The 18,885-nt window shown below is 37.8% G+C and overlaps 1 protein-coding gene across 9 annotated transcripts in view; it reads left to right on the plus strand.

The window, feature by feature from the left end:
• syngap1b (synaptic Ras GTPase activating protein 1b) overlaps positions 1 to 18,885 on the plus strand; it is a 169,844-nt gene that overhangs the window by 24,744 nt on the left and 126,215 nt on the right. The window contains exon 2 of one of the 9 annotated variants that reach the window (XM_044115812.1): positions 9,845 to 10,060. The exons of the other annotated variants lie outside the window; for them this stretch is intronic. The gene's annotated coding sequence lies outside the window, so the exon portion shown is untranslated. The remainder of the gene's footprint in view (positions 1 to 9,844; positions 10,061 to 18,885) is intronic. 9 annotated transcript variants of the gene reach the window in all.

Here is an 18,885-nt window from a genome sequence, read left to right on the forward strand (position 1 = left end):
AAGTGAACAATCACCTCTTTGGTCTTAGAGAAGTTGGTGTCAAAAATGAACAGCAATAATTTGGATAACTTATTCTGTCATAAGCCAAAAAAGAAAGAGGGCCCATTTTCCAACTTCATATTTTCACCATATTATTCATTTATAAATGCTACCATTTCAAACTTAGCATTCAATTAGCAAGCTAACTATTTAATTTACAAGATAAACATTTAGTTAGCTAGCAAAATAGTAAGTTCCAAACTAAATATTTAGTTTGCAAACTAAACATGTTGCTTATAAAGTAAATATTTAGTTAGTGAGTTGAATATTTAGTTTGTAAATATTTAATTAGTAAAGTAATTATATTGCCTATAAACTAAATATTTAGTTATCAAGCAACATTTAGTTTCTAAACTAAATATTTAATTAGCAAGTTAAGCATGTAGTCTATGAACTAAATACTAAATAATTGGCAAAGCTAAATATGTGCCTACATATTTCTAATTAAATATTTAGCTCACTAACTATATATTCAGTTTGGAGCTAAATATTTAGATTTTTAAATAGTTTGAAACTGTGACATTTATAAGGAATTAATTAATAATGTGGTGAAAATCAGATTTCTATCAATGAACACCCTGTTTTCTTTCCTCATATAACCAGAAAATTGTTGTTAATTTTTGACTGTGCAACTTTACCAACCACACCCCATAGCTTTATTGCCAGTCGCTGTTTATCAAATGAGAAAATGTCAGGCGGATTATCCTATCAGCCGTAGTTAAACTTTATTTCACAGGTTCACTACAATGGAAGGCAGATTTGAATTCAAGAAGACAAAATGCTGAAAATTAGTTGATTTAAAAGCTGATTTAAAGTATTACTTTGAGGTTGTGTAAATTCATGCAGCCAGATTATTGCAGGTTTGTATGTTTTATGGTTTTGCCTCTAAAAAATACCATCATATTACAAGGTAGAAATCTGGCGTTTTAACCAGATGACAGTCACTCATTTTGAGTACTTTGCTTTGAAAACATCAAATCTACTGTAATGACATATCAGCTCTTTTTTGTGTTGCTCTCTGAACACCTCTTCGAGATATCTGAGGATATTTGAGCACAGACAGAAGAAGTTACATTACATTACATACATTAAAGAGCCAAAGTCAGAATCGACCGAGAATGTAATGTGCAAAATCTGTAATCAATGAAGTTTTCATGCATAGTTGGTTTATTGTTGGAAAAGGTTCAAGGCATTTGGGAAATTTAACCTTTAGGATCCATCCATCCATCCATCCATTGTCCCTGGTGGGGTCGGGAGGGGTGCTGACCCTCCAGCGAGACATTTCGGGTGAGAGGCGGGGTTCACCCTGGGCAGATATTCTCTGAAAATGGAAGCTTTGACAAATTCCTAATATATTTTCTGTAAGTTTTGTTTTTGCATGTCAGTAAAGCTATTTGTAACTATGGTGTTCTTTGCTTTTTGTTTTTTTGCCTGCAAAATGTTTCTAGCAAAAAGGCACATATATTTGGAGAAATGGACACCATAAACCATTTAAAGCTCTTCCTCACAAATCGTATTTCAAAGGGCCAGAGAACCCTACCTTTTCCCTGTCCAGTCTTATTTCAGCCTATCCTTTAATGGCAGTTTTAGATGCCGATTAGATTTGTTTTGACTTAAAAATGCTCTGTGAGTAGCTATGATGATGAAGTGTTGCTGTCCTGTCTTGTTATGGAGTTACTTCAGTACTTTTTGTCTTCTGCAGCTAATATCTAACTTTTTCAGCAGCTGCATTTAGCATTGGACTTCTAGTTATTTAATAAATACGTTTTCAAATTTCCATTTGCTAGATGCAACTAAAACTCATATCCATCTCTGTTTGTCAGCCTTTTGTGATCCTGTGCTGATGCATCATGACTCAAGGTGTGTCATGAGTGAGACGTTTTAATGACAACCCTTTGGATAATAGGACAATGACACAGTTCCCAGTCTATCTCTGGATTGAGGACAAATGACTATAATTGTTCTTTATCTCTTAGGGATGTCTTGGCTCGGCCCGCTTTCAGTCAGCGGGGTGACGCAAAAGACAGAAACAAAAACACCCGGAGGTCAGGTCACCAGAAGAGTGACTTGCACTTCTTGCTGACATTGTTGTGGTCCAGAAACTGTAAAGCTGAGCACAGCTTTTCTAAATATGTTCAATAAACTGGAAGATGAAAAATGGGACATACACAGTTAGTTTAGTTTCAGTGTTTGTATTTAGAAATCATGTCAAACAAACATCCATTTTTAAATACGTACTAGATTTTTATGCATTTTTATAAAGTAAAATAAAATCTTCTCTGTTTCACAGTCTCTGTTGTCTTCAAATGTTGAATTTGTGATGTTAAGTCCTTTTAAATGTTGAGGAGATAGTTGGACCATGAATCAGCCGTGTTGGAGCAGAGATATCTGAAACTGGCAGGACTGGAGCTGGACACTCTGATGTAAGAGCACATTGTTGTACAAATCATTTTGACAAAGTGATTTGTTTTTGTGCCTGTTGCACAAAATGATCTTGTATTTTGCAAATATTATATGCCTCACATACACTTTGAGGCATGAATTTTATTGTAGTTGTTTTGTTTAGCACAAGATAACTAGCTTGTTATTGCTTAGATGAAACATTGAGTAGTGTTTTATATTTCTGTATATTTTCTGTTTATGTACTTTGTTTCACTCTGTCAGAATGTAAAACAGTGATGCCTAGAGAAAAGCATGAATGGAGCTCACTACCACAAAGCATTAAGCAATATCAGATGTTACTGTACATGTGCTATACGTACGACAGCATCATAATATATACTGGAAATCTAAAATATTTCCCTATTTTAAACTGAATACTGTGTCTTTATTAAGTGATGGAAATAGAATTTGATATTTTAACACTTAATCTGCAGTGTAACTTTTTGAAAATGTAATCTTTAATCTGTCTTTTTTGTGTAAACTGAGCCCAATAAGAACAGCTGACAGTATGCTGCTGATGCTAATGGTGAGCTCGATAAACATAAACATTGGATAATATTTATCTTCTGTTTTATTGTCTTAGTTCCATTACTCTGATCACATGAGATGAGATTTGTGTCACGTTTTATGATATCCACTTGCCTTTATAGCTCTGTTGTTACTCGTGGATTGCATTGGTTTGATTCGGCTCCCTGTCTGCAGATCCTGGCTCAGATTTATTCATTCAACCTACAGCAGCATAAGCAGAGTTCCCCATGTCTTCTTCTCTCCAGCTGCTTTTTCTTCCCAAGCCAGCTGTGAAAATTAATCTTAACAGCAAGTGCCCAGAGTCTTTCTTTCAGGGGAACAAGTAGGAAACTCCTCCTGAGAAAGCATTTAGTCCACCTCATATCTTATGTAGATGCAGACTATAAGAAGCCAATGCAAACACTAGAAATTCTAAATAATATCAGATATTTTCTCTTTAAAATTTTCCATAATTATTTGTAGACCGTACATCCCAAAAAGAAGCAGGAAACTATATGCAATAGCTTTATGCAAAATGATGGAATAGTTCCCTTTAATTTGGGCAAGTGATAAAAAGAGATTCTTTGCTCTCTCTAAGGATTCTCTCTGCTGTAATGAAGTTGAAGAATCGACTTTAAGAAGAAAAAGTTGTATTAAAGTAAAGTACAGTAAAGCAACTATAATAGATATAATGTTAATGCAGCGTATGTTCTGCGAGAGTTACACCAAAGCAACTTTTGATAATGCTGAAACTAAAAATTCAGTTGTGGGTGGCAGGAGATCACATATTAGTTTACACTACTGCGTTACTCCTGTCCAATGCAGGGGCCCCGTCTGTGTAAATGGTCAGTGAAATTAGGGGAGAGGTTGAACAGAAGCAGCAGCACTTTTACTGGAGGACAGGGGCAACTGTTAACCTCTCCCTGACATCAATATTTCTGCTTGCCCAATCTCTGCTCTGCGCTCCACGGCACCTGCAGAGGTCAGCAGCAAGATAAAACGGATTCTGTCACTCTTGCTGCACCTGTGAAATAAATTATGCACTCTACCTCTGTAAAGTACAGGCATTGATTTATCTTAATGGATATTCTTCAGACTCTGAAATAGATATGTAAGCAAGAAAGGCTTCATTTTTTTCCAAGATAAAATTAGTAATAAACCCCACAGAGCACCACACTCTTTAAGAGAACAGAAACCAGGTTTAAACTTTTAAAAAGCTGCTAATACTTTGCAGTATGACTGTATAAATCAGTCTTAGTGAAGGCTAACATTTACAGTCAGAGCTCTGTTGCCTCTCAGTACATTAGCACTTTCAAAGCCGAGTAAAAAGAGGCAGGCCTGCAGCTCTGAATGAAGCCGGAGCTCACAGAGGGATGTCCACTGTCTCATTTCTTCCCCACAGTGTTTATTTATTAACACCCTGAGTGAAACGGGACTTGCAGAGTAACCTGGTTCTCCTCCTGTAGTCTGCCAGATTGTTTAGAGCAAAATGCAAGAGGACTCCAAAGTCAAAGTGGAAGCGATAGTCCACAAGGGAGTTCATAGTAGAGAATAAGAGAGGGAATACATTTGTGGTAAAACTGGACCTGAGTTATGATTCAGCAGTAAAATGATAATAATATGAAAAGTAGCGAAACCCTTTGAACTTTACCACATTATGTTGTATTGCAACTACAGACTTCAGTGAGTTGGGTTTTGGTTTCCAAAATTCTTCACATATTATAAAGTACAGACCCATTCAATACATTCATTTCACTAACTTTATCGCTAAGTGAAACACATTATATAGTTTTAATTGCACACAGATGGAGGTTTGAAAGCCGTTATTTCTGTTAATTGCAATGATTTCCTGCTAACAGTTAATAAAAACATGATATTTTAAACTGTATTACATCAGAGCAATAGAAAAACATGTTTGATACAGAAAAGTAGCCTTAATAAAATCTGTTTATCCCACAACACAGCATTGTTCAGACACAATACTGAGTCGTGTTTTATATTTCTAAGTACCATGGATTCACACTCTGTGCGTCAGTATCGTGTTTTTGCCAGTCGGATGTAGTGTTGTTGCCCTTGATGTCCACAAATTATGCAGCTTTTAGAGCCTGAGATGCTGTAGCACCAATGAGAGTGTCACAGACATTGTGATTTTGTTAAAAAATTAAATAAATAAAAAATAAGAATACTGAGAATCTTTTCATCAGAGTTGTTGCTGTTTTTTGTAACAAGGTTAATATAAGGGGGCTACTGGGCGTGCTGTGGTGGGGTGGGGGGCGGCGCGACCCACATTTGGAGGCCTTTGGTCTTCGGCGCGGCCGTCGCAGGTTCGATTCCCGGACCCGGCGATGTTTGCTGCGTGTCTTCCCCCTCTCTCTCTCCCTTTCCTGTTGGCCTGCTGTCATGTGGGGGACACTGGAGCCCACAAAAGACCCCCTGGTGGGAAAATATATATATATATATATATAAAAGGGGGCTATTTAATTTTTTTACAGGAAGACATAATTGTAAGCTTTATTTTTTATTGATCAGTCAACCAATTACAATTACCAATTATTAATGTCTCATCTGAAAATATAATGAAAATCTACAATCATGTAATTCATGTAGTTCTTTTTCTCATAGACATTATGACTGTTATTTTCTTTCTCTTTTTTTTCTTTTTGTTCTATTTTTTTTTATCTCTACAGTCTTTGGATTGATTTGAATTGAATTGAATTGAATCCTCACATCCAACGGGAGTTGATGACGTCTGACACACTTCCTGCTGTTCTTTAGCTCAGCATAATGTTCATTTTTCAAATTATGTTAGGAAAAGTTGCATATGACTCAAAACTTCACAAACATGCATCATATAAAACATGATAATTGGTTTGCATTTTAAATAAAGTTGCAAAATGCTCAGTAGGAGCTAAAATGATCACTAGATGTATTTTCAATCAGAAATACATCAGAAAGATTTTTCTTTCTAGATTAATTTAGAAAATGACATTTTTTAAGAAAAAAACCCCTCTTTCTGTAAATCCATATATAATAACTGTGAAAATATCAGAAAAACAACTTCCATGCTTTGTCAGACTGTGTAGGAATGCTGTGATAGAGGCACACAGCCAGAGTGAGAGCATTAAAGACGTTAGGTAAGTGAAGGGAAAACAGAGAATGAGGGAGCTGAAGAGAATTGTGGGAGTGAGTGTAAGTGAGTGGGAGCTTTAGAGTGAAAGAGCAGCTACTCTACAGGTGTAATAGGCCAACGTTGCTATCAGCCAGAGCCTGAATGGCCTCAAGCTGTTCCCGTCATTCACTTGTACTGTTTGGACCACATTACACATTCGTTTACTGGCCATTTGGGGGCAGCACATCCAGTCGACACCAAGCATAACTAGCCATGAACTTTGCTCTTTCCATGTTTTTGTTCCTCACTAAAAAGTCACCTATAAAATGTTCCATTGGTTTTTATGTTGTGTTTTTCAGAACTGCTGAATCTATGATTTATGCTACGAGTTGGGATAAGATAAACTCTTCACTATTATTATTTTTTTGGCTGCAAAATCTAAAGAGAATATTTCAACATTTTATTCACCTTATTCCCACAGAAGAGGATTAGGGGCCACTGAAAAAAACCAAAACAAAACAAAGCCAGAATAATCCCTAAACTTTTTATCTGAATTATGACTTTTTTCTAAGAATTACAAATGTTTACATTGTTTATGCACCATCAGGCACATCTAGTCTTAAAGCTCAAATACACCAAGTAAATTTGGGACAGGCTTACGTTGTGTATAAAATCCAGGGTTACAAATCCTGATGAGGAAGAGGCATGAAAATAACCACATTATTAACAACATCTCACACATTTCTACGAATGTTTGACATAGATTGACAGAATTCTGAGATAAAGTAACAATTCAAAGATTAAAGTCAGAATTCTTTCTTTTTCCGTGGCCTTAATCCTCTTTTTTATAAGAATACTGACTTTAATCTCACAATTGTGAGATTAATGGCTGAATTCAGAGATTAGAGTTAAAATTCTAAGATTAAAGACAATATTCTTTCTTTTTTTAGTGACCCAATACTCTACCACACATGTGATTGTTTAGAATGATGTTGCATTGAATTTTGTACATGAATAGGGTTTAGTTTGGGCATATTGTGAGTATTTGTGTTACTGGTTGAACAATTTTCCTCCCAACAATAGCAACTAAACATCATAATGCTTATAAAAGTTTAACAATTTGAACAATTAAAAGTATTTTCATGTCAGAAAGTTGCTTTAATATTCAGATTTACAGCTAAAACATACCTGAGATTTGATAATAAAATCAAAGTGTGATAAAAAATGAGAGAATGAAGCGAAGGAGAAGAAGAGTGAAGAAAAGATGGGATTGTGGGAGAGTTAGCGCCATTGTTAAATACACAGCAGAGAGAAGAGGGCGTTAAACAGAGACGGATGAAATGTATAGAGGGAGGTGAGACAGCGAGGGTCACATCCAGAAGTGAGGCGCCACAGAGGGAGCTAGAGAGCGGAAAGTTGTGGGAAGCTGAGAAGCAGATGGGCTGAAGGAGAAGGTGAGAGATGGCTTGGATAGGGGAGGAGGGAATCTGGGAAAAAGCTGCCAGGAGTCAGTGCTGAAAGTTGGACCGCTTTAGATTCATGTCGAGATGGTGGCCACATCGATTATAAACATATTGCCTTTTGATTCTTTTTTTTAATCTCAAGGTCAGTTTGTCATTTGTCAGCTGACGATCTGAGTGTGTATTCTGCACTGCATCTCTGTGTGGTGGAGGCTCTCACAGCTGCTGGGTGTTCACAGTTCAATTATTTTATCGACGTTATTCACAGAGCATTGAAAGTTTCAGATATTTTACCAACAGAAGCAAAGGAGATTTATTTACAGAAGGATTTTCTAGGCCTTTCAGAGAACTGGAAAAAATTACTTTTTATTTTCATGGACATCATTCACAAATCCACAATTTGAAGCCTTTTTTCCAGCATGCATGTGGATGAAAAAAAGCATATTTAAGGTTTTTGAACTTTATCTTCATGTTCCTCAACAGATTTATGGTCTACATGTCAGTTTAGCATAAAGCAGCTTCAACTAGTGTTGGCTCATTTTAATGCAACCCTGCTTAAAGGTTGTTATTTTTAAATGCATCTTTAATCTGACAAACCTGGAATATATATTAAAATATTGAATCTGACTGGACATTCAAGTCCCAAGTATCTGGATGAATTTCCTTTAAAATGTTTCAGAGAAACTCCATTGAAACTGCAACATTTTTTGCCATCAGCATCCTTCTGGCATAATTCTGTCCAGATTGTGAGCTTGTCTTCAGAGTTAATTTAAATTCCTCTGTTTCTTGGGTAGACATTGAATTGGGTAGGGGTTGGAGCCACAGAGAGGAAAGTACCCAAATATTACCCCTTAAAGAAACAAACAATCTGGAAATAAAGTTATTATTCCATTTGAATCCCATGTGTAAAAAAGATTATTTATGAGTGAAAAGATTTGAAACAGCTGGAGTGTGCATCCCATCAAATTCACCCCAACTCTACAGGCTTCAGGTGGAACGCTAAATATTTAAGTTCATGACAGAACAGTTAGAAAAAAAGCTTGTTTGGAAGAGTTGAAGGAGAAAACCTTTTCACTCTAAGACAAATACAGCAGTATGATTTTTAGGTTTGGTTTGCAAACACCTTGTGAAAATGTCTCTCCTGATAATGGAGTGGTGGTGATTTATGTTTGTTTTAAAGGGGTAGGACCAGAGTATGTTGTGTTTCACTGGATGTAGCTTTAGTCCTCATTTTTTCTTCACTTTGAATGAAGAGCATTTTAGATTGCCGTAAAGCACACTTTTCAAGATCTTATAGCTTGAACTCAAAAGTGTGTCTGGTTCATGTTGTAACCTGGTTGCAAGTTCTCCATCAGTCTTGACGGAAAGCTTTGCCTACCACGATCCATTGCTATTGTTTGGAGTGCTCTTTTCATTACATATTTTTCAGCGACTCCCAACTAATTAACTAAAAAAAATACACCAGACCTTTACAGTGCAGATGCATTAGGAATATTAACTCTGCCAACTTGGACAGGAGGAACAACTGCAGCAACTAATAACTTTGATGTCAAAAATGTGCGTTGTTGTCTAAAAAATGTTCCACAGAATCCAGAATACGCTTATTGGGAGTAAAACCAGTGATTAGTGTTTGTGTTGCAGCACCCTGATGGTATATTTGGTGTCTTTTGATGTGTTTGACAATGTTGCATAGCTTGGATTACTGCATGCACACGCAGCCAACTTATGCTGATGGTGCATGTGTGTGTGTACGCATGTGTGTGTGTACGCGCGTGTATAGTTAAAGATGGCAAGAAAAAAGGAGAGGGGGAGTGATAGAGAGACAGGGAGAGTAAGTGAGTGAGGTACAAGTCAGTTTTTCATGGATGGCTGTGTTGCTATGGGAACTAGATGTGGGCTCCCTATTCCCAAAAAAGTCTCCTCTTTCCTTCCTCCATTCCTTCCTACTCTCTTTCCCTCTCTCTGTCTCTCATCACTTCATTCTTCCGTGTTTGTCCTCACACCATCCGCAGCTCTTTCTCTTCCCTCTCCCCTTTCCCCGGATGACATCCCACCACATGCCTCCTTTCGCTCTCATCCTCTTTCTCTCTCTCTCTCTCTCTCCTCGTTAATCCATCCCTTTTCCCCGCCCACTCATTCACCTTTTTGTCAGTCCACTCTTTTCCCTCCATCTTTCCCCACTCTTGGTCTCTCTCATTCCTCTTTTATTCCCTGTTCTTTCTGATCCCTCTGTCTCTTTAACACTTTTACTTATATTCTATTCTTTTCTCGGTTGTCATGGCAATAGGCTGGGGGCGTAAGGGAGCGAGTGCGAGCAAGCGAGCGGGAGTGGGTGTTTCGGAAGTGACATCTCTTGGGCTGTAACCTTGTTTCCTGTGTGGTGGAGTTGGGGGCGGATTCAAGGCGCTTGCAGCGCAGCAACAGTGACGCCGTGTGGACGCTTTGGGTGAGCAATGGGGAACCCGGGACGCGCCGTGCGATTGCTGGGTGAATGATCTGATAGGTGAGAATACTCTCCCCCTTTCATCTCTGTGGCTCCTCTGTCACACACACACACACACACACACACACACGTAGACGCACGCACGCACGCACACACACACACACACCTTCATCCCTCCATTCTTCCTCCTGCTCATCTAACATCTCTCTCCTCAAGGTTAGAAGTGGATTCCTTGTAGATGGAAACATTCGGACAAGATCAAAGCCTTTCTCTGGTCTCACTCAGCAGGTTGGCTGTCTGGAACGAGAACTTATTTTGGACGAGCATTTCACCCTTACCCCAGATGCAAAACAGAAAGTCAAACTTTCATTTGGCAAATTTCTTCTTTTGCTGACCGTGAAATTGAGAGCAACCTGTATGTGCTCATGCATAAGAAATGTACGGAGTGCAGATTCCCAAATGTAGAAATAAAAAAACAAAGGCAACAGAAATCTGAGTCTGCAGTTTAATGAATCGTTCCACATAGCTTTGTCAAGTTAAAAGCGTTTTAAATGCACATTTAGTAACAACAATGTAGAAAAATGCTGTTCAGCCCATAAAATATAGGTCAATAAATGGCAAAACACCAAAACAACATTTCAAAGTAACAACAGATTTCAAAGTAAAAATAAAAAACATGGGTGGATGGATTGATGGAAACACAATTAAACAAGTAATATAGTTTCAAAATAAGAGTTTTCCAGGTTAATCTAAACCTGGATATTATTCTCTACTTTTATAAGGAAACACCATAAAAACACATTTACAAAATATTAATGAAAACTGTCACAATCTCCATTGTTTAATTAAATACAGATTTAAATAACATTTAAAGGCTTTATTTTTACAGAAAACCTGGCTTTTACCAACTGGAAAAAGTCATTCCAAACTTTAGTTTCCCTGTACCAGAGAGAAAACTGACCTCTACTGGTCAGATATTTAAGAAGATGAAGCTCTGAGTTAAGCAAGAATGAAACTCCATATTTGATTTAGAGAAATAGATGAAATGCATTGGCCTATTTTTTGATATTCATAAATATTATAAACAAAAATACAAATTTGAAAAATATTAATGTTTTAATAGAATATAAGAATCTACTTTCTCAAACAGAGGAGCAGAGGGACGATGATAATCTGATCAAGTTGCAATTCTTACAAAGTGTTACAGAAAGCTTTTTGCAAATGGAAGGCCAACTGGTGAAGCCAGACATTCTTGTGTTAGTTCAAACCAAACCTTCTCTTTACATAAAGTTAGTAAAGACACTCTCCTAGCAGCAAGGAGATGCATCTGACATACTTATGATTAAAAAAAGGATGCAATTTTAATACAAGTCCAGGACAAGTTGGTTGGATAAATTCCTCTGTCACTTCCAGTTTTTAATAGAATTGACCGATCCCATCTCTTATGCATTAGTTAACCAGAAAGCATGCCTCTTTCACAATATTAATTGTTGATTGTAGTGATGAACTGGTGCTAAAGGTAGCTGCTGGATTCCTTGAACAGAATGGACTTCTGGGCTGTATGAAAGTGGGAGAGTGCGGACGTGTGGTCAGGCTGACAAATTTAAATGCATTATTCCTCAGAACCCCATTTCTCTCATATCCCACTGACCTGTTCAAAAACATGTGAAGAGGTATCCTGTGGCACTGCAAAAATGGCAAACTGCTGTGTCATTCTGCTCCAAAATTCAATCATGACTCTAATGTTGGTTCATAGCTGCGAGAGCAATGCTCTGCAGCATGAGAAAACTTGTACGACCCCATTATGAACTGCAATGTTTTTTGGATATTTTTCTGCTCAAATTGGAGATAAAAAGCTTAAACAAGAAAAACATAATAGAGCATTGTCTCTCAGGTTTATTTCAGACATGGTTGGACAAGTACATGCTCACAAGTAGGCAAAAGAGAAAGAATATTAATTATGAGCCTAAAAGAATATAATAATTAAAATGAAATTAAGCAATGAGCTGCAGCAACTTAGAAAAGGCTACTGGAAAAGGATGTTTTCTTGTTGACTTAGCATCCATAAACTGCCTTCTCAGCAGTCGAAAGCAGACCAAAGCCCAATTCATCCATCCATTTCAGCGTTTGATACTGTCTAATTCTTCATTTGTGAGCTCTTTGTAGAAAGTATTTTGAGCGCTTCAAATGGCCAGACTTTCAGTTTTAAAAGCGAGAGGTCTCGTCACCGGATGAGGTATCCGCTGAGTAGCTGGTATTGATCAACAAACGCATTGACTCCCTGCAGATAAATTGAGGTAATTATGTGCTATGAAGCTGAAATGTTCTTCTTATTACCTTTTAATGAAGCAAAGTTTGATTTCTCCATGTAGATTCTGGTTATTTATATCAAGCATTCCCATGCCATTCCCTTAGCACAACCCAAACTAATTTAAGGGTAATGAGTGGGAGTTCCCTCATTGCAGCGGGAGGCAGATTGATGGTGTCAGTGTTATGCAGCTTCAGCAGGAATCCTCTCCTCTCTGGGCCTCTGTGACCTTACTCCTGACATCTGACGTCCTCTTTAGCTCAGCACAGACAGGAGCCTAATGCTCTGACTCAGAACATGTTAAAATGCTGTGCTGCTATGCCTCTGTTCTGCTGCAATTATTTTGAAATGCAATAATATGTGGTGCAACTGAGGTCACCTCCATAACAAGTCCATTATACGCTGTTTTCCTGTCTTCAGTTCTTTGCTTTACATTATCTGCTTCAGGCTGCCCAGGAATATTGCTGTACTTATTTTTAGCGCTATTTTGGTGATCACTGATGTGTATAAATCAAATTGAGGTCTGCTGGGTCTCAGTAATGACAGCGTTGACTAAGACTGACCAGTCATCCGATTGGTGCGTGGCTTTCTCCTTTTGTAGACTGCAAAGGACAGCAGAAAAGCAAAAGAGCCCACAGAGAGAGACGGAAGAGTGCAACAAAGGCAGAGTAAGAGGGATGCAGAGAGGAAATGAAAGGCAGGGTGAGCGAGAGGAAGACGAGCGGCGAAAAGAGGCATCTCAGCAGTTCTGCTTGTGTTAAATCGTTACTGAATATTCCGGCAACAGAGAGCTGTGTGGGCTCTGTATGTACAAACAGACATGCTCCAAAAAAAAAAAAAAAAAAAAAAAAGTTACTCATTGAAATTCTGTCCAGTGAACTTTGAAGGCTCTTAATAAGCAGCCTCCAGGGGTTAGAGGTAGGCCTACAGTAGAGTAATGCAGATCTGGCCATGGATGAGTCATGCTGCCATTCCATGGTGAATATCTTGGCATCATGACTTTGCCCTGCACAGTTGCAAAGTTTCAATTCGAGGGCTTAGTTGAGTTTTGGAGAGAGCGTGTCACACAGAGCTTTACTTCCCTGGAGGTTTGTGATAACAACCCCATGACTCACAGTGCAAACACTCAGCATCTCTCAAATCTGGGTTTACAGTGTGGCTCAAAGTCCTCGCATTTGTTGAGAATTAAACGTATTTGTCTATTTAAAGGCTAAAATGAGAGTCAAAATCGGTACAAGAACCTGAAACTGAAGACGTAAGGGTCTGGCTTATGAGTCAATATAACGACCTCTTATCCTCTTTTCCGTTAAGCTCTTTTGCTCGACTTTATTTGAAAATACCAGTAGGTCAGAGGAAGGTGGTGGGATTATTTTGTAGGGAAAAGATGTGTTATAATCTGTCTTCACTTACTATAAGTGCTGAGGTTTGTCTGCAGCTCTTAAACTTTGGTTTTCTTTTTCTTTTTAAAAACAAAAACAAACACAAGAATAGAAGCTGAGCGGGTAAAAACAGCCTAGACATTTCTTCAGACAATGTTTTACAATAAACATTTATTAGTCATTCAACTGTATTTATAGTTTTATGTGCCAATTTTCTTGTTTTACAGCTCCAACATTGACATACATTGGCTTCTATTTCTCCACATAATCTCCAACATTCTTGTTGATTGTATTCTTATAATGTGCAAATCTGCTTACTTTTGATTTTTGGTGTAATGAAAAACCGTGTCAGATTTTTCTCAATAAAGTTCCCTGAATTTGTTGTGCTTTGCTATATTTCACACATTTAGAACCATTTTTTTGTCATTTTTAATCATCAGTTCTGTTTCCCATAAAAGTTTGACTGACTATATTGGATATTTTTAGACAATTTATCATGAAATGGTAAAGCAAGAAATAATGATTTTGAAATGAGTTTTCACAATCCTGACCTTATCTTGTACTAATTTATATTTGCAAGACTATGCAAAAAGAAGTAACATTCCTTTCAGTCATAAAGGATGGCTAAGTGTCTGAAATGAGGTATTAAAGCTATGACATGATTTTTGTTCAAACTATACTATACTATACTATACTATACTATACTATACTATACTATACTATACTATACTATACTATACTATACTATATTATACTATACTATACTATACTATACTATAGCTTTCTTCATCACAACACACTGGAGCAACGTCCACTGTACTGCAGATGAAACCCCAATGTGTCTGTCCATCTCCTATTCCATCCTGCCATCATCCGTGAATGGGACACAAAAATATTTAAACCAATCTTTGCTATGTAGGTTTTCATTTTGACAGCAATGACTAAATGTGTCCCAAGCCTCCAACCAGATACCAAAACATCAGGTTGATATGCAACTAAAAGTTCACAACATAATTTCTTGTCTCATTTATCTGGCTTCTGTTCACCATGGTAGAAAGGACATGATCTAAAAGTTTGATTAATGGTTTTCATGTAACAATATTTCATTATGTAGAAATTCAAAATTAGACAGAAGTTCAGTGTTTAGAGCCTTGTTGTAGAAAGTTCCTGGGTTCATGTCTCAGTCAGATCGTTTTGCATTAAGAGTGAATGTTCTGGGCGTACTGTGGTGGCGTAGGGAACAGCGCGACCCATGTTTGGAGGCCTTGAGTCCTTGACGCGGCTGTCGCGGGTTCGATTCCTGGACCAGTTGACATTTACCGCATATCCCCCCCCCCTTTCCTGTCAGCTAATTATCAAATAAGGGACACTAGAGCCCACAAAAGACCCCCTGGAGGGGAGGAGAAAAAATGTGGATGTTCTGTCCAAACATGTGTAACTTTTCCCTTTTTTTTGTCCAGAACTGGTCTTTCTAAATTGCCCTTAGCTATAAATTTGTGCATATATGATGATCTATCCCGTGTTTCTGTGTTGCCTGGTGATGGACTGACGAGCTTTCCATGACGTACCCCAGCTCCCCCCAATGGCTGCTGGTAAAAGGCACCAGCCTACCGGCTACCCTGTGTAGGCCTGTCATGATAACAAATTTAGCTGAGTAATTAATTGTCTCAAAAATTATTGCGATAAACGAATATTGTTTGAAGACCTTTGTACGCTGATTTAATGGAAATGGCATAATAATGCATGCGATTTCCTGCCAAAGATCGGTACACTTTATTTTCAAAAGAACACTTACCACATAAACAAAATAAACAAAACTCCCAAAAAAACCATGGATTTTTAGTCTCCATTAACAAAAAACACATTTAAATAAAAACTAAACAACATAAAGCCAAAGTGGAAATAAATACTGCATTCAACCAAAACAGTGCAGATTATGAAGTCTGTATTCTATATTGCCCTTCAATAATCATTAGATTTAAATAGAGAAGATGGGCACATTGACTACATGATGCAATGGTTCACACTGTGCAATTTTTTGCCCTGATTTTTCCCTTACGACAATCTTAGAACGCTGGTTGTTCTAAGATTGTCGCTTGTGATTTCGTAACCGATCATCCTGTAGTGTGTGGTGTGGTATGGTAGATTGTGGTGGCCAGTCCGATCTAAATCAGGGGTTTTCCCGACTGAGAGCGTTAATGCAGTCTGTTGAATGTGACAGGTAGCCAATCAGAAAGCCCGGAGGAGAATTTGTGCTTTCTGAGGGGAAATTTCATGGAAATTTTTCTCTTCAATGATGAAAATTAAAGGTCATAGGAAAACAAATGGGGCACACAGATACTCTTAGGAAATACAATTACACACCCTTAAAAATGTTTACAAGAAATCAGTTATTTTTGGCATACGAGAAAGTCCAGCGGACATTGGAGATGATATGTGGAAACAACATTAATGTTTATAAAACATTTCGTGCAAAGAATACAGAAATGACGAGGGGAGGAGTTGGAGCAAAATTGCTACGCAGTTGGTGAACCCGGTAACTTTTCAGCTGTTCTTCATTGATGTGATATAAATAGGTTCTAATGATTTTCATTCAGTCTGGACGTTACGCTGACACTAGAGCCACATGCATTGCAGGTAGATTGTAGTAAAGCATTGATTAATGCCTGGTTTTAAAATGAGTTCACTGGACTTGTAGCCATTATTTTGTGCCCATTGTTGGACACCACACGGCCCGATGGAACCCGATGGAACCCGATGGAACCGTTATACCTAGGATTTCTGTCGGCTAATGTGTGATCTCTCAGGTTTTGAAACTGGGCCGACAATCGGCCGACAGCTCTAGGATGGTGTAGTGTGAACTGGACATTACACTGAGGAAATGAGGAAGGGAGGGTCAGTGGAGAGCAGCGGAGTTGAGCCTTTTTTCATTCAGTGTCATCAACAGAAAGAGAAAAAGGCTGGAAGAGACGATAATGCCGATAATTAAAATGACGTCGATAGTTTTAATTTATAGTGCGATTAATTGACTTATCGTTTATCGCGACAGGCCTAAACCTGTGTGGATAAGCCACAAAGAATAATTAATTTCCCCCTTTTCAGACCATGACATTGTGTTTCCTCTGCGCTTTAGAGAACTAGGGGGGAGAACATGTGAAATGACAATGCAGACATGTAATCCGTTGTGACATTCTGCACATGTCGTCTTGCATTGTTAGCTCCAAGCTTTTCTTTCTTTAGACTCATGAAGTGCAAAACGTTAGTCTGTCCCTGCCATGCTCAAGATGCAAAGATGTTTAAAAAAAAGAGAAAAACAATGTGCAGACAGGGTCAGTGGACACTTCCAGGGCATAAAGTGTCCGCACTCTGCCACTCCAGTGCGTACTGATAAACAACAGTTCCCCCATATCCTCGTCAGCAGCTGGGTGTGTGAATGTGACTTGTACCATGGCCTCCAGATGCTGTAAGAGAGAATTTGGCTTTTCACTAGTGAAAACGGAGCAAGCCACAGGGGAAATGTTCTTAGACTCCCTCACACACTGCAGAAGTCTTTCTCAAAGGGTTCAAGTCAGGATTTACTTTGGAATTCAGTGAATTAAACATGTAAAATATATAACAGGGTTTGAGATGGAGGACTTGCTTGCCCATTTGCTTGACTTCATGATTTAAGGCTTGTGAGAAAAACTGACAGCAAATTATCTGGTGAGAAATGATGTAAAAATTAAACATCTGTGATATATTGCTCTCTATTTGCATGGTTACTATAACATCTTCAAGAGTCTCAATTAAAAACATCTCAATTATTGAACTCCAAATCACAATGTAATTGACTGAGAAGCTGCAATCAGAAGGAAATTTGTCCATAACAGATTTTAGTGTTATGGACAGATTGCAGTGTCTCAGTCACTGCAATCTAGATTGCTGCAACCTGATCTAGATCTCAGTGACTGAGACACTAAAGCTGTGGGACATGATGGTTGAGGACAATAAGAGGAGAATCGACTCATTGATAAACTTTGACCAGCAGTTTCCATTTCCAAATGTTACTGTAATAACAGACACTGAAACTTGCAAAAACCTTCTCAGTGTTTTGGTTTAATAGTGTTTGTGTTGTATTTTGTTTCCTTTCTCAGTTCCCATCAGTGTGTTTGCTTTTGCTGAAATCTTCTGGTGTTTATAGTTTTTTTTATTGCTTTATTGGTTCCTTATTTACAATAATGTTATTTTTGATACTCCTTGTTTTCTCCTCTTTCTTTTCTAATTTGCTAATTACACCAGTTGCAATGTGTCATCATTGTGCTTTTTCAGAGTTGATAATTGTTTGTTTTTCAGTTTGTTTTGCATGATTTTATTTGGGTTTTCTTTTGGGTTTGCTGTCACCTGACCTCTTCTGTCTTATTCTTTTCATTTTCTGTCACAGTGGCTTGTTTGTTTTCACTTATTACATAAAGTCTCTCCAGATAGTTTCTTGTCCATCTGTTTACTGTTGGCAAGCCAGCTTTTTGGAGATCTCTGGTTGATAGCAATGTTGGATTTGAAGTTGTACTTGCTCACAACACATCTATTTAAACTGATGGTTGATGAATGAGGCTTTGTGGAGCTATAGGACAAGCTAAAGCTTCCTGATGTTTTCGCATGTAGTCCTACTTCCTGACATCTGGTTTCAGTTACTCGTCAGCACACCTGTGCTTCAACTGGCTGCCAAACATTTAGGGTTATTGTTTAGCATACAGTCTGACTTTGGTTTTAGTTAATGTTGTTTATTTTAATCACCTACCTGCCTCTTGACGGTTGCCTTTATTTGGAAATTTTCTCTTCAATGATGAAAATTAAAGGTCCCAGGAAAATAAATGGGGCACACAGATACTCCTAGGAAATACAATTACACACCCTTAAAAATGTTTACAAGAAGTCAGTTATTTTTGGCATACGAGAAAACCTTTGGGTGAAAGTATTAAACTGTAAATATGGTGTATTTATGTTAATTTTCACAGTGCTTTATGTTGTTTGATTTATAACACCCACAAACTGTGCAATAAAACTGTCAAATTTAGTCAGTTGCATATAAAGAATAGTCTCTTTTGCCCATTTTCTTACATACTCATTATTCACTTGGGACAAAGACACAAAATACTGCTAGAACTCACGTCAATCTCTTCAGCAAGGTGTGATCAGTTTCGCTCATTGTTTTCTGGAGC

The sequence above is a fragment of the Gambusia affinis genome, linkage group LG05 (genome assembly GCF_019740435.1).
Source record: "Gambusia affinis linkage group LG05, SWU_Gaff_1.0, whole genome shotgun sequence".
Lineage (NCBI taxonomy): Eukaryota > Metazoa > Chordata > Actinopteri > Cyprinodontiformes > Poeciliidae > Gambusia > Gambusia affinis.